At 39.6% G+C, this 12,868-nt stretch overlaps 1 pseudogene across 1 annotated transcript in view; it reads left to right on the top strand.

Moving 5' to 3' along the window:
• The window catches only part of LOC149982099 (uncharacterized), a 53,709-nt pseudogene extending 46,438 nt beyond the window's left edge, over nucleotides 1-7,271 (top strand). The window contains exons 2-4 of the transcript XR_016482816.1: nucleotides 1,954-2,023; nucleotides 2,511-2,933; nucleotides 3,062-7,271. The product of XR_016482816.1 is annotated as an uncharacterized LOC149982099 (transcript). The remainder of the gene's footprint in view (nucleotides 1-1,953; nucleotides 2,024-2,510; nucleotides 2,934-3,061) is intronic.
• Nucleotides 7,272-12,868: the final 5,597 nt, after the last annotated feature.

Below are 12,868 nucleotides of genomic sequence, written 5' to 3'. Positions count from 1 at the left end.
CATATTTGAAGTGTACTTATGATGCAAATTACAGGCCTCTCTCATCTTTTTAAGTGGGAGAACTTGCACAATTGGTGGCTGACTAAATACTTTTTTTGCCCCACTGTACTTGATGCAAAGAAATTAAGAAGCTGTCAGTATGTTCCTATTCTGCAGTCACTGTTACAAGTATTGAGCAACAAGGACATTCAGGAGAAAGCTTTAAAAAGTAGGCCTATGAGTTTTTCTCGATATTAGTCTTTTTATGATGGCATCCATTTTAAAGAAAATGACTGTTCATCAGGAGATGAATTAACCCTATCTTTCGTTCTCTATGTTGATGACTTTAAAGTGTGCAATCCCCTTGGAACATCCCGCGAAAAGCACAAAATCACAGGAGTCTATTGGGTTTTGGCAAATGTCCCATTACTGTTTAGGTCTGCACTCAAGTCTATTTACTTAGCTGTTCTCTGCAAGGCTGCTGATGTTGAAACATATGGATATGGGAAGGTGCTAGAGACACTTTTGAAAGATCTTGCACAATTGGAGGAGGAAGGACTTTTTATTCCTGTGCTGGGAAAGACACTGAATGTCATTGTTGTTTGTGTGGCGGCAGATCATCTTGAGCCCACACTATTGGTGGATTTGTAGAAAGTTTTAGTGCAACGCAGGTTCTGTTTGGCTGAGCTGTCTGAGATCCAGGTAAAAGAAGTGAGAACTGGGGCATTCCAACCAAGAACAAATACAGACAGTTTTAGAAAATCCCACCTTAATACATTGCTATAATGTGAAAAAGCAGTGTGCTTTGACTGAAAAATATAAACATTTTGATGTGATGTCTGGCTATCCACCAGATGTGCTGGACTGGTATTGGCTTAAAAGTTTTAATCAAGAATAAATATTTTACTCTGTTGGAACTCAACAATCGTATCACACAGTTCCCCTATAAGTGGAGTGATAAAACTGACTGCCCACAATCAATTCCTCTTGACTTGATGAATCCAAGGAAAATAAGTATTCGAGGAAATGCTCATGACAACTGGTGCCTACTGCGTCTGCTTCCATTCATTACAGGAACTAAAATACCTGTAGGTGAACCATCATGGGAAATTCGTATGGACTTCAAAGATATCGTTGAACTTGTGGTTTCGCCAATTCACATAGAAGAATCAATTTGGTACCTTGACAGCAAGATATCTGAGCACAGGCATAGATTGTTAGAGGTTTATCCCCAGGATAGTCTTATCACGAAACATCATTTCATTGAACACTACCCGCAGCTGATAAAAACATTTGGACCCCTTATGGATTTGTGGACTATGCGCTTTGAAGCTAAACACAGCTTTTTAAAGCGGATTGTTCAACAGACCAAAAGCTATCGAAACATTTTGCTGTCTCTTTCAGTTAAGCATCAAATCATTTTGTTCAGATGGCAAACACACTTTCCAGTGTGGTACTAACTACTCGGTTGGAATGATCCTAACCTACAGATCCACTGGAGGTCTACCAGACTTTGTTGAAATACTTCTAATGGTCGTTGTTCATGGTGAACTTGCTTTTATTGGCAAGTGTCAGAATGATTGGTATAATGAGCACCGTAGGGGATTTGAGCTGGAATCCACACAGAAGCTTAAGGTCATTGAGCAAAAGGAATTGGCAGACATCTACCCACTAACAGCATACACTGTTGGCCAAAAGCGCATGCTAACCATAACCATGAATATTTGCCTGCAATATTAGGTAAAAATCTTTTAAGATTGAATAGTTTTAAATGTGGTGTATTTATACATGGGTTTAAAAACAATGCATTGTTCATAGAGTTCATGCCAAATGTAGTATTTGGTATAGAATAGAAATGCTTTGGTTTTTTATTATTATGAGATCTAGTAAGCAGCACTTGATATCGATTTAATGGGATACCCATGTTTGACACCATGCCCATTTGATAACTTTTATGCATTTTTTTCTTGACAGGATCACTTTCACTACAACAGAACAGAAATGTCTGCCAGGCTACGGGTCCTATTGGAGGGCCCTGATATCGGTAAGCTAACATTGCCTTCTGGAATCCTTCTGAGACATTTCAGCTTCAAAAACAATTTGTTCTACAGTACATGGACAGTGAATTTGGAGATCAGTTATTTTCTTTGCTTGATACTGAAGACCTAAAGGATAAAGACACCATCAAAAATTGTTGACCTTGACCGCCCACTTCTTATTACCTGAAATGGACAAGAACTCAATAACAGCTCCACAGAGACATCGGATGAGAGGGGCTCCCTTGGATCACGTGATACTGTGATATTGTCCTCTCCAGAAAGTACCTCTTCCCAACACTCCAGTCCGTGGCCATCTGAGTCTGAAGTTCCTCGCTTTGCTTATGATACAGAGCTCATTCTTGAGGCAGCTAATGAAGCACACATGAAAGATGGAACACTACTCAACAACCTGTCTGTGAAATCAGACATCCTGGAAAAACTGAAAGGATCTTCCAGTTAACAGCCTATCCATCATGTCTACATATTTGTCAGGTTACAGAAGCTTTGGTAAAAAAGTACCCATGTCTTAAAGAGCCTGGGTCCTTCTCAGGCCTGTACGGATGGCAAACCAGCCTGAAGGATAAGATGGGCAATTACAGATCGAAACAGAGAGGAATTGGTTGCCCAGAACTGAAAGTGAACTCTGTTAAGAGAAAATCACCAGAGGACAGGCCCATTGCCAAGAACAAAGAAGACGGAGGTAAATGACCTCCCACCCCACCCTGCTGGAGAAACAGATGAGACCCTGGAGAGGGAGCAAGTGGAGCTACTGGGAGAAGTACAAATACGTGACATCCACAACATTGTGAGTGCCAAAATGGCAAAGACCTTCTCATATAAAAGACAAGATGTCATTCAGGCCCTTCCTGTGAAGGACTTCAAAGAAAATGGCCAGCCCTGTTTGAGCCCACTCAGGTAAAAAATACAGCTAAATGAAAATAGTCAATGTAGGTAAAAATTGTATATTGATTTAAATATTTTTTGTTGTCTTGACCTAATATTCTAATCTACAATTAATATGCAGAATTCTCTCACTCACTCAGATTAAGGAAGAGTTCAGAAGAATTACAACTGTTGCTCTTGAGTCCACCTTTATCCAGAATCTGGATGAATATACACCAAATCTATTGGACTTATTTAAGTCCAAAGGAGGTGCTGTAAAGGCGGACATGCAGAACATCCTTGAAGTTCTGTACGGGGTATGTACAGTAACACCTTCACAATAGTATTTAGGTTATACTGTGTATTTAGTTGCCGGTATTAAATGCAAATATTTGTATAACATCATATTACAGTGCGACACCATCCAGGAAAGAAGAGACAGTGTGATCTGTATCACAGAATACAAGGTAAAGGTTTTTATTTTTGTTTTATTATTTATCTCTAAATGAGGTATCTTCCTTTCTTTCCCTCTCCCTCCTCTCAAGTTGCACAGTTAATGTAATAGCCTAGTCTGTTATTTCTTAATTTTTTCACTCAGGATGCTGACGACACCATGATCCGAGAGGACCTTGTTCAGCATGTGATGAAAGTGTTCACTTTGAAGGATCTGCACCAGAATATAGAGCATGGGATCTGCACCAGAATATAGAGCATGGGATCTGCACCAGAGTATAGAGCATGGGATCTGCACCAGAATATAGAGCATGGGATCTGCACCAGAATATAGAGCATGGGATCTGCACCAGAATATAGAGCATGGGATCTGCACCAGAATATAGAGCATGGGATCTGCACCAGAATATAGATCATGGGATCTGCACCAGAATATAGAGCATGGGATCTGCACCAGAATATAGAGCATGGGATCTGCACCAGAATATAGAGCATGGGATCCGCACCAGAATATAGAGCATGGGATCTGCACCAGAGTATAGAGCATGGGATCTGCACCAGAATATAGAGCATGGGATCTGCACCAGAATATAGAGCATGGGATCTGCACCAGAATATAGAGCATGGGATCTGCACCAGAATATAGAGCATGGGATCTTCACCAGAATATAGAGCATGGGATCTGCACCAGAATATAGAGCATGGGATCTGCACCAGAATATAGAGCATGGGATCTGCACCAGAATATAGAGCATGGGATCCGCACCAGAATATAGAGCATGGGATCTGCACCAGAATATAGAGCATGGGATCTGCATCGAAGGAGCAGAGGTCCTGGCTGGTATTCCCAGTCTTACACGGTCATGTGTGTTGCTTATTGGCCTCATCTATGGCTTAAACCTAAGGTACCCCAAAGAACTGAAATATACCTTTGAGGTGTTCCAAAAAGTATTCTCGGAACTTGATGATCTCAGAACCTCCCCACGGATCCAAGCTCTAAAGGTGAAGTTACTTGTTTTCAGATATTTCTAAAGATATCGATGAGATCTCTCAAAGGGCCACTCACAAACTGTGGTCTAAACCCTACTCAGTAAGATGAAAAAATAGTTGCTAGGTGTTTAAGGAGCTACAGTTTACATGCTGCTCTTTGTCCGGTGAAATCATATGAGACATTGTCAATTACTGTTTAAAAAACAGCTTTGTTTTAAAACTTACTCCATATGCACTAGTGGATATCTGAGATTATTTGTCAGGTGCAAGCTGTCTGGATATGACTTTACCTATGGAGGCACGCTGGGGTTATACCCAGAATGCTTATACCTGTCAAAATAATATGTCCATATGGGCTTCACTAGTGCGTAAGGAGTCAGTTTAACTTGCCGTATTGAGTAGCTTGGATGAATAAGGTGCCCAGAGTAAACTGTCTGTTACTCAGGCCCAGTTGCTAATATATGCATATAATTAGTATATTTGGATTGACACTCTGAAGTTTCTAAAACTGTTTGAATGATGTCTGTGAGTATAACAGAACTCATATGGCAGGCAAAAACCTGAGAAAAAATCCAACCAGGAAGTGGGAAATCTGAGGTTTGTAGTTTTTCAACTCCTTGCCTATCGAATACACAGTGTCTATGGGGTCATATTACACTTCCTGGGGCTTCCATTAGCGGTCAACAGTCTTTAGAACCTTGTTTGATGCTTCTACTGTGAAGTGGGGGTGAATGAGCGGGGAATGAGTCAGAGGTCTGCCAGAGAGGCATGAGCTAACCACGCGCGTTCACCTGATAGTTAGCTTGCGTTCCATTGCAATTCTACAGACAAAGGAATGCTCCAGTTGGAACATTATTGAAGATTTATGTTAAAAACATCCTAAAGATTGATTCTATACATAGTTTGACATGTTTCTACGGACTGTAACGGAACGTTTTGACTTTTCGTCTGCACCTAGTGATCGCGCGTCATGATGTGCGAAAAAAAAGGAGGCATTTGGACATAAATTATGGACTTTGTCGAACAAATGAAACATTTACTGTGGAATGGAGATTCCTGGGAGTGATGAAGCTCATCAAAGGTAAGTGAATATGTATAATGCTATTTCTGACTTCTGTTGACTACACAACATGGCGGATATCTGTTTGGGTTGTTTTGGTCTCTGAGCGCTGTACTCAGATTTTTGCATGTGTGCTTTTTCGATAAAGCTTTTTTGAAATCTGACACAGCGATTGCATTAAGAAGTTTATCTAAAGTTCTACGCATAACACTTGTATCTTTTATCAATGTTTATTATGAGTATTTCTGTAAATTGATGTGGCTCTCTGCAAAATTACCAGATGTTTTGGAACTACTGAACATAACGCGTCAATGTATACTGAGATTTCTTTAATAAATTTGAACTTTATTGAACATAACATACATGTATTGTGTAACATGAAGTCCTATGAGTGTCATCTGATGAAGATCATCAAAGGTTAGTGATTAATTTATCTCTATTCCTTCTTTTTGTGACTCCTCTCTTTCGCTGGAAATTGGCTGTGTTTTTCTGTGACTAGGCACTCACCTAACATAATCGTTCGGTGTGCTTTCGTCGTAAAGCCTTTTTGAAATCGGACACTGTGGTGGGATTAACAAGCGTATCTTTAAAATGGTGTAAAATACTTGTATGTTTGAGGAATTTTAATTATGAGATTTCTGTTGTTTGAAATTGGCCCCCTGCACTTTCACTGGCTGTTGTCATATCAATCCCGTTAGCGGGATCTCAGCCCAAAGAGGTTTTAAGGGACAATTGAGCAAATATTTTGTAACAATATGTGCAATGTATGTTTTGAAAACCCATGTTTTGATTCATATAAAACTGTTTGAATGAGGTTGTATTTGAGCTAAAGTTCAGATTGTGCATTGTGTAAAGTCTATGAAGACAAAGGGTCAATTTACGTTTCTGTTAAAATGTCGCTTTGTTGTTAAGGGAAACACGGACCACCAGAGAATTCTTGCCAAGCTGTACAAGATGCGAGGTCAAGGTGATAATCCCAAACTATCACCTAAAATTTGTAGTCAGGTGCAAGCTATCTGGATGTAACTTTACCAAAGCAGTCAGGGTGTAGTTATACCTAGAATCCTTAAAGATGACAAAATAATGGGCTCTCCACAAATGCCCAAGGACTAGAGTTTAAGGGGTAATTTGAGATTAAAGTTTGAAGAAATGATGAAATGATAACATTTATTTTATTCAAAATAAAGGTGCTGAAGTTTTGAAGTTGAACACTGTTGTTTCTTTTTGCATATTCCCTTGTATTGAAATAATATTTTTTGGTAAATTATCCCAAATATATTGAGGTAACTATTTGCATCAGATTTTTAAATATAGTTGTGAGTATATATTTGAGTAGTAGGAACCCAATTTAAATACATTTTATTAACCTGAATACCACAAATAACATTTGAAGATAAACCATAGAATATAAATTACGATACTGAGTAAATTCAGCAAATTAAACGTATAATATTGGTTTTGTAACTGATTACATTAAGTATATCAAACTTATAACATTAGTTCTGGGACTTGAGGGGTTTAGGCAGGTCAAACAAACAAAAACACTTCTAAACCTGATAAAATTAAGTAGAATGTGTCACACCCTGACGTTAGAGCCTTTTTTTATTCTCTTTTTGGTTAGGTCAGGGTGTGACTTGGGTGAGCAAATCTATGTGTTCTATTTCTTTGTTGGCCGGGTATGGTTCCCAATCAGAGGCAGTCGTCTATCGTTGTCTCTGATTGGGGATCATACTTAGGCAGCCTGTTTTCCACCTGAGTTTGTGGGGTCTTGTTTTTGTACAGTTACTGTGTAGCCTGCAGAACGTTATGTTCGTTTATCTTTTGTTGTTTTTTTGGTGTTCATCAAAATAAAGAAAGCTGTACGCTTACCATGCTGCACCTTGGTCTCATTCCAATAACGGACGAAACAGAATGAAAGACATTTTTGAGATCCAGTTAGTTGTTTGCACTTCATATATTTGAGTTTGTAACACAATAAAAGTGAAGTTTATTATATTTAGAATATCATTCTTGTTGGATTTACATAAAAATATGATATTTTAATTTTTTACAGTTTAAATGTTTTCTTTATTTTAATTGAAAACAATCAGAATGAGGCACATACAGTTGAAGTCGGAAGTTTGCATACACCTTAGACAAAAACATTTAAACTCAGTTCTTCACAATTCCTGACATTTAAATCCTAGTAAAAATTCCCTGTCTTAGGTCAGTTAGGATCACAACTTTAGTAGAGAGAATGAGTAATAGTAGAGAGAACGTTTTATTTCTTTCATCACATTCCCACTGGGTTACCCATTTGGTAACATTGTCTTTAAATTGTCTAACTTGGGTCAAACGTTTTGGGTAGCCTTCCACACGCTTCCCACAATAAATTGGGTGAATTTTGGCCCATTCCTTCTGACAGAGCTGGTGTAACTGAATCAGGTTTGTTGGCCTCCTTGCTCGCACATGCTTTTTCAGTTCTGCCCACACATTTTGTATGGGATTGAGGTCAGGGCTTTGTGATGGCCACTCCAACACCTTGACTTTATTGTCCTTAAGCCATTTTGCCACAACTTTGGAAGTATGCTTGGGGTCATAGTCCATTTGGAAGACACATTTGCGACCAAACTTTAACTTGTCTTGAGATGTTGCTTCAATATATCCACATAATTTTCCTGCCTCATGATGCCATCTATTTTGTGAAGTGCACCAGTCCCTCCTGCAGCAAAGCACCCCCACAACATAATGCTGCCACCCCCAAGCTTCATGGTTGGGATGGTGTTATTTGCTTGCAAGCCTCCCCCTTTTTCCTCCAAACATAATGGTCATTATGGCCAAACAGATCTATTCTTGATTCATCAGACCGGAGGACATTTCTCCAAAAAGTATGATCTTTGTCCCAATGTGCAGCTGCAAACCGTAGTCTGGCTATTTTATGGTGGTTTTGGAGCAGTGGCTTCTTCCTTGCTGAGCGGCCTTTCAGGTTATGTCGATATAGGACTCGTTTCGCTATGGATGTAGATACTTTTGGACCTGTTTCCTCCAGCATCTTCACAAGGTCCTTTTGCTGTTGTTCTGGGATTGATTTGCAGAACGCGTCTTCTTCCTGAGCGGTATGATGGCTGCGTGGTCCCATGGTGTTTATACTTGTGTACTATTGTTTGTACAGATGAACGTGGCACCTTCAGGCATTTGGAAATTGCTCACAAGGATGAACCAGACTTGTGGAGGTCTACAGTTTTTTTTCTGGGGTCTTGGCTGATTTCTTTAGATTTTCCCTTGTTGTCACGCAAAGAGGCACTGACTTTGAAGGTAGGCCTTAAAATACATCCACACGTAAACCTCCAATTGACTCAAATGATGTCAATTAGCCTATCAGAAGCTTTTAAAGCCATGACATCATTTTCTGGAATTTTCCAAGCTCTTTAAAGGCACAGTCAAATTAGTGTATGTAAACTTCTGACCCACTGGAATTGTGATACAGTGAATTATAAATTAAATAATCTGTCTGTAAACAATTGTTGGAAAAATGACTTGTGTCATGCACAATGTAAATGCCCTAACCGACTTGCCAAAACTATAGTTTGTTCACAAGAATTTTGTGGAGGGTTGAAAAATCAGTTTTAATGACTCCAACCTATGTGTATGTCAACTTCCGACTTCAACTGTAATTGTTACCCAGAAATGATTTGATATTGAAATTAAAATGTCTACATTGGACCGTTAAAACCATTTTAGATTAATCAAGTGCAGCAAAAACTTGTATGAATTTATCTTTGAATTACAATATACATAAACATCTAGCATTTGCAGAAAATTTATATGTTCATGTCATGCCAAAATGAAGGAAACGGCATGCTTTATTGGCCAAACACTCACAGTGAATCACGGTGAGAGAAGAAGAAAGGAGCTAAATATTCATTAAGAAAAAAAAAAAATACAGATGAATTCATGTTTGCAGGGACACTGATCCATGCTACACCTGTTCTGTTTTATGAAAAGATAGAAGACACCTTTTTTTTGTCAAATTGACCTTTAGACAAATAGCACACTGTATGGTCGTCCCACAACAATGGGAGAGGGGACTGTTTGAAAAGGAAAATAGCGAGACACTTAATGAGAGACACTTTCAGAGGTTTAACTGAAGGATCAAAGCGGTGAACTGTCCTGTTTATTGTTAATTAATGTAGTTGTATTGTACATGCTGTAGAACTCTGTTGTCCATTCATGGCAGCAGGAGAGTCACTCATGGCAACTGTGGTGGGTGTTTCCAACGGATTCCTGCTGTTCCATTTGAATGTTTAAATTCATATCTAAACATACACCTACAGTATGTTATCCCTATTTATCTGCGCAAAACATACCGACATCATCTCAACTGAACTACACAGTTGACTTTAATGACAGCAACATCATCTGCCCAGTCAGAGTCATAGTTGATCAGATGATATATCGCTGATTCATAACCTTTACTGCTAAGCATGACACATTCATGGATCAGCTTTCATTTATGATTGACAGAAGTGGTCATACAATATGGTAAATAGACATGTTTATTATAGGACTATTTGTGCTTTATGGTGCAAAGTTCATGTTTCAAGTCATAAAATATATTTTTAGGTCAAGTAAAGATGCGTGATATGTACAAAGATATGTGGACACCCCTTCAAATTAGTGGGTTCGGCTATTTCAGCCACACCCGTTGCTGACAGGTGTATAAAATCGAGCACACCGCCATGCAATCTCCATAGACAAACATTGGCAGTAGAATGGCCTTACTGAAGAGCACAGTGACTTTCAACGTGGCACCTTTCCAACAAGTCAGTTTGTCAAATGTCTGCCCTGTTAGAGATGCTCCGGTCAACTGAACGGGACCACCATGTGCTGAACCGCGTAGCGCGTAAAAATTGTGTAATAAAAACAACTAATAATGGTCTGAGGCTGTTTTTCATGGTTCGGGATAGGCCCCTTAGTTCCAGTGAAGGGAAATCTTAACTACAGCATACAATGACATTTTAGACAATTCTGTGCTTCCAACTTTGTGGCAACAGTTTGGGGCCCTTTCCTGTTTCAGCTTGGCAATTCCCCTGTGTACAAGGTGAGGTCCATACAAAACTGATTTGTCGGTCGGTGTGGAAGAGCTTGACTGGCCTGCACAAAACCCTGACCTCAACCCCATCGAACACATTTGGGATGAATTGGAACGCTGACTGAGAGCCAGGCTTAATTGCCCAATATAAGCGCCCAACCTCACTAATGCTCTTGTCGCTGAATGGAAGCAAGTCCCCACAGCAATGGTTCAACATCTAGTGGAAAGCCTTCCCAGAGGAGTGGAGGCTGTTATTGCAGCAAAGAGGGGACTAACTCTATATTAATGCCCATGATTTTGGAATGAGATGTTCAAACGAACAGTTGTCCACATACTTTTGGTCATATAGTGTATTTTTGATTTTCAGTGCCAGCCACAAGGTCCGATAAGCGCTTGCTAGCTGGGAAATGTAAATAACACCTGTAGAACAGACATTACAAAACAACTTACATGCTAAAGTAGAAAGCTATCAGTATTTCCAGTGTTGATACCTGATTCTCAGACTCAGACATTGGCTAGCTCTGTGTTTAAAGTGGGAAATTCTGCCCCATAAACGCCATGCTTGTAATTGCATTAAATTGATGTCTATGTCATTAAAGTTGTTCTGCACTCTCATCTCTGTCAGTATCTTCATTGAGTATGGCTGTGGGAGAGGAAGGAGTTCTGTACTTGACGACAGAGTCCGTTTAAACTTCAGTAAACAAATAAGTCAAATTCAAACAGCTCGTAAGAGTTTATGTTGGGAAATATTATTTTGACTCCAATTATGAAGACCCTATCATTATGATTTTCCTGGCAGAGGTTGAAAACAGTCAACATGCCCTCATTATGTAGTATACGGATGTAAAGTTATATTTGGTCTGGTATTTACATTTTCCTAGTTGTGTTTTGCATGCAAGTGTGTGTATATGGGTGCATAGGGGTAAGAGCAACATGTTATGATATGGGGGGGAAGGTTAGTGTTAGGACATAGACAAACACACTACCCAGGATACACTTCCACACCATCCCTTAGGTGGCAGCAACCAGGTCTAGGTGCTGAGCCAAGGTTCGATAAGTACATCAGGTGCTGCCAATAAAGATCATCATTGAGAGTACCAGCTTGCAAGCTGTGAGGCTGCTGGTTTTGTTTGGTAGCCAAGATGCCTTTCATTTGTTTTTGAGTCTTTAGTTTGGACATGCCTTTGGTATTTTACCTTTTTGTACATATTTATGTTTCATCACCATCTGAACAAATAATAATTTGATTAAACTGGCCGACCAAGAGGTCAAGATAGACAGAGCTGGCCCTGGACCAAGGTAATGTTGCTGTCTCCCTGGGCAAATGTACATTCAACACCTAGGCACATACACACATTTCTCACAAAATGCACACATTCATTCAGGTTACAGACCACTAATCCTAGGACCCCTGGACAAAGTGTCTAGCTATTGGTTTTGTAACAAACACATGAACAGGAGCTGTGTGTCTGTATTGCATTTCAATTCTACCAGCCACAACACAGAGCCAAACAGTCTAAAGATAGACAAACACAGAGCCAAACAGTCTAAAGATAGACAAACACAGAGCCAAACAGTCTAAAGAGACAAACACAGAGCCAAACAGTCTAAAGATAGACAAACACAGAGCCATAGACAAACACAGAGCCAAACAGTCTAAAGATAGACAAACACAGATCCAAACAGTCTAAAGATAGACAAACACAGAGCCAAACAGTCTAAAGACAGACAAACACAGAGCCAAACAGTCTAAAGACAGACAAACACAGAGCCAAACAGTCTAAAGACAGACAAACACAGAGCCAAACAGTCTAAAGATAGACAAACACAGAGCCAAACAGTCTAAAGATAGACAAACACAGAGCCAAACAGTCTAAAGATAGACAAACACAGAGCCAAACAGACTAAAGATAGACAAACACAGAGCCAAACAGTCTAAAGATAGACAAACACAGAGCCAAACAGTCTAAAGACAGACAAACACAGAGCCAAACAGACTAAAGATAGACAAGGAAGCACACATACACTAACACTTCAGAAATCCTTCTCTGTTGTTCTTATGCATTCGCTATCTAAAGGGGCAACTGGTGAGTAAACTGGAGAAACTTGAATCCAGTATTGTTGCCATGCTGAGGCGTTGCTGTTGACCTGAGTGACTCCTGTCTGGCATGCGATGTGGGCTGCGGGATAAAAAGTGTATGACTGAGTCCTGAGTCACACCCACCTCCCTGCTTGACTAGTGTTAAAGTTTAGTTTAGTTTATTAATTCAACCATTTAAAAAACAAGCACACATACAACTTGAGAAAAGCATACATGCATGTAAAATCATGGAGGATAACATAATAAATTCTGGGACTTAATTCCATTGTGGTCCTCTTGAAACAAGATGGCTA

Source organism: Oncorhynchus mykiss, chromosome 8 (genome assembly GCF_057628025.1).
Source record: "Oncorhynchus mykiss isolate SJ-2025 chromosome 8, ASM5762802v1, whole genome shotgun sequence".
Classification (NCBI taxonomy): Eukaryota; Metazoa; Chordata; class Actinopteri; order Salmoniformes; family Salmonidae; genus Oncorhynchus; species Oncorhynchus mykiss.
This window is presented reverse-complemented; position numbering and strand designations above follow the sequence as displayed.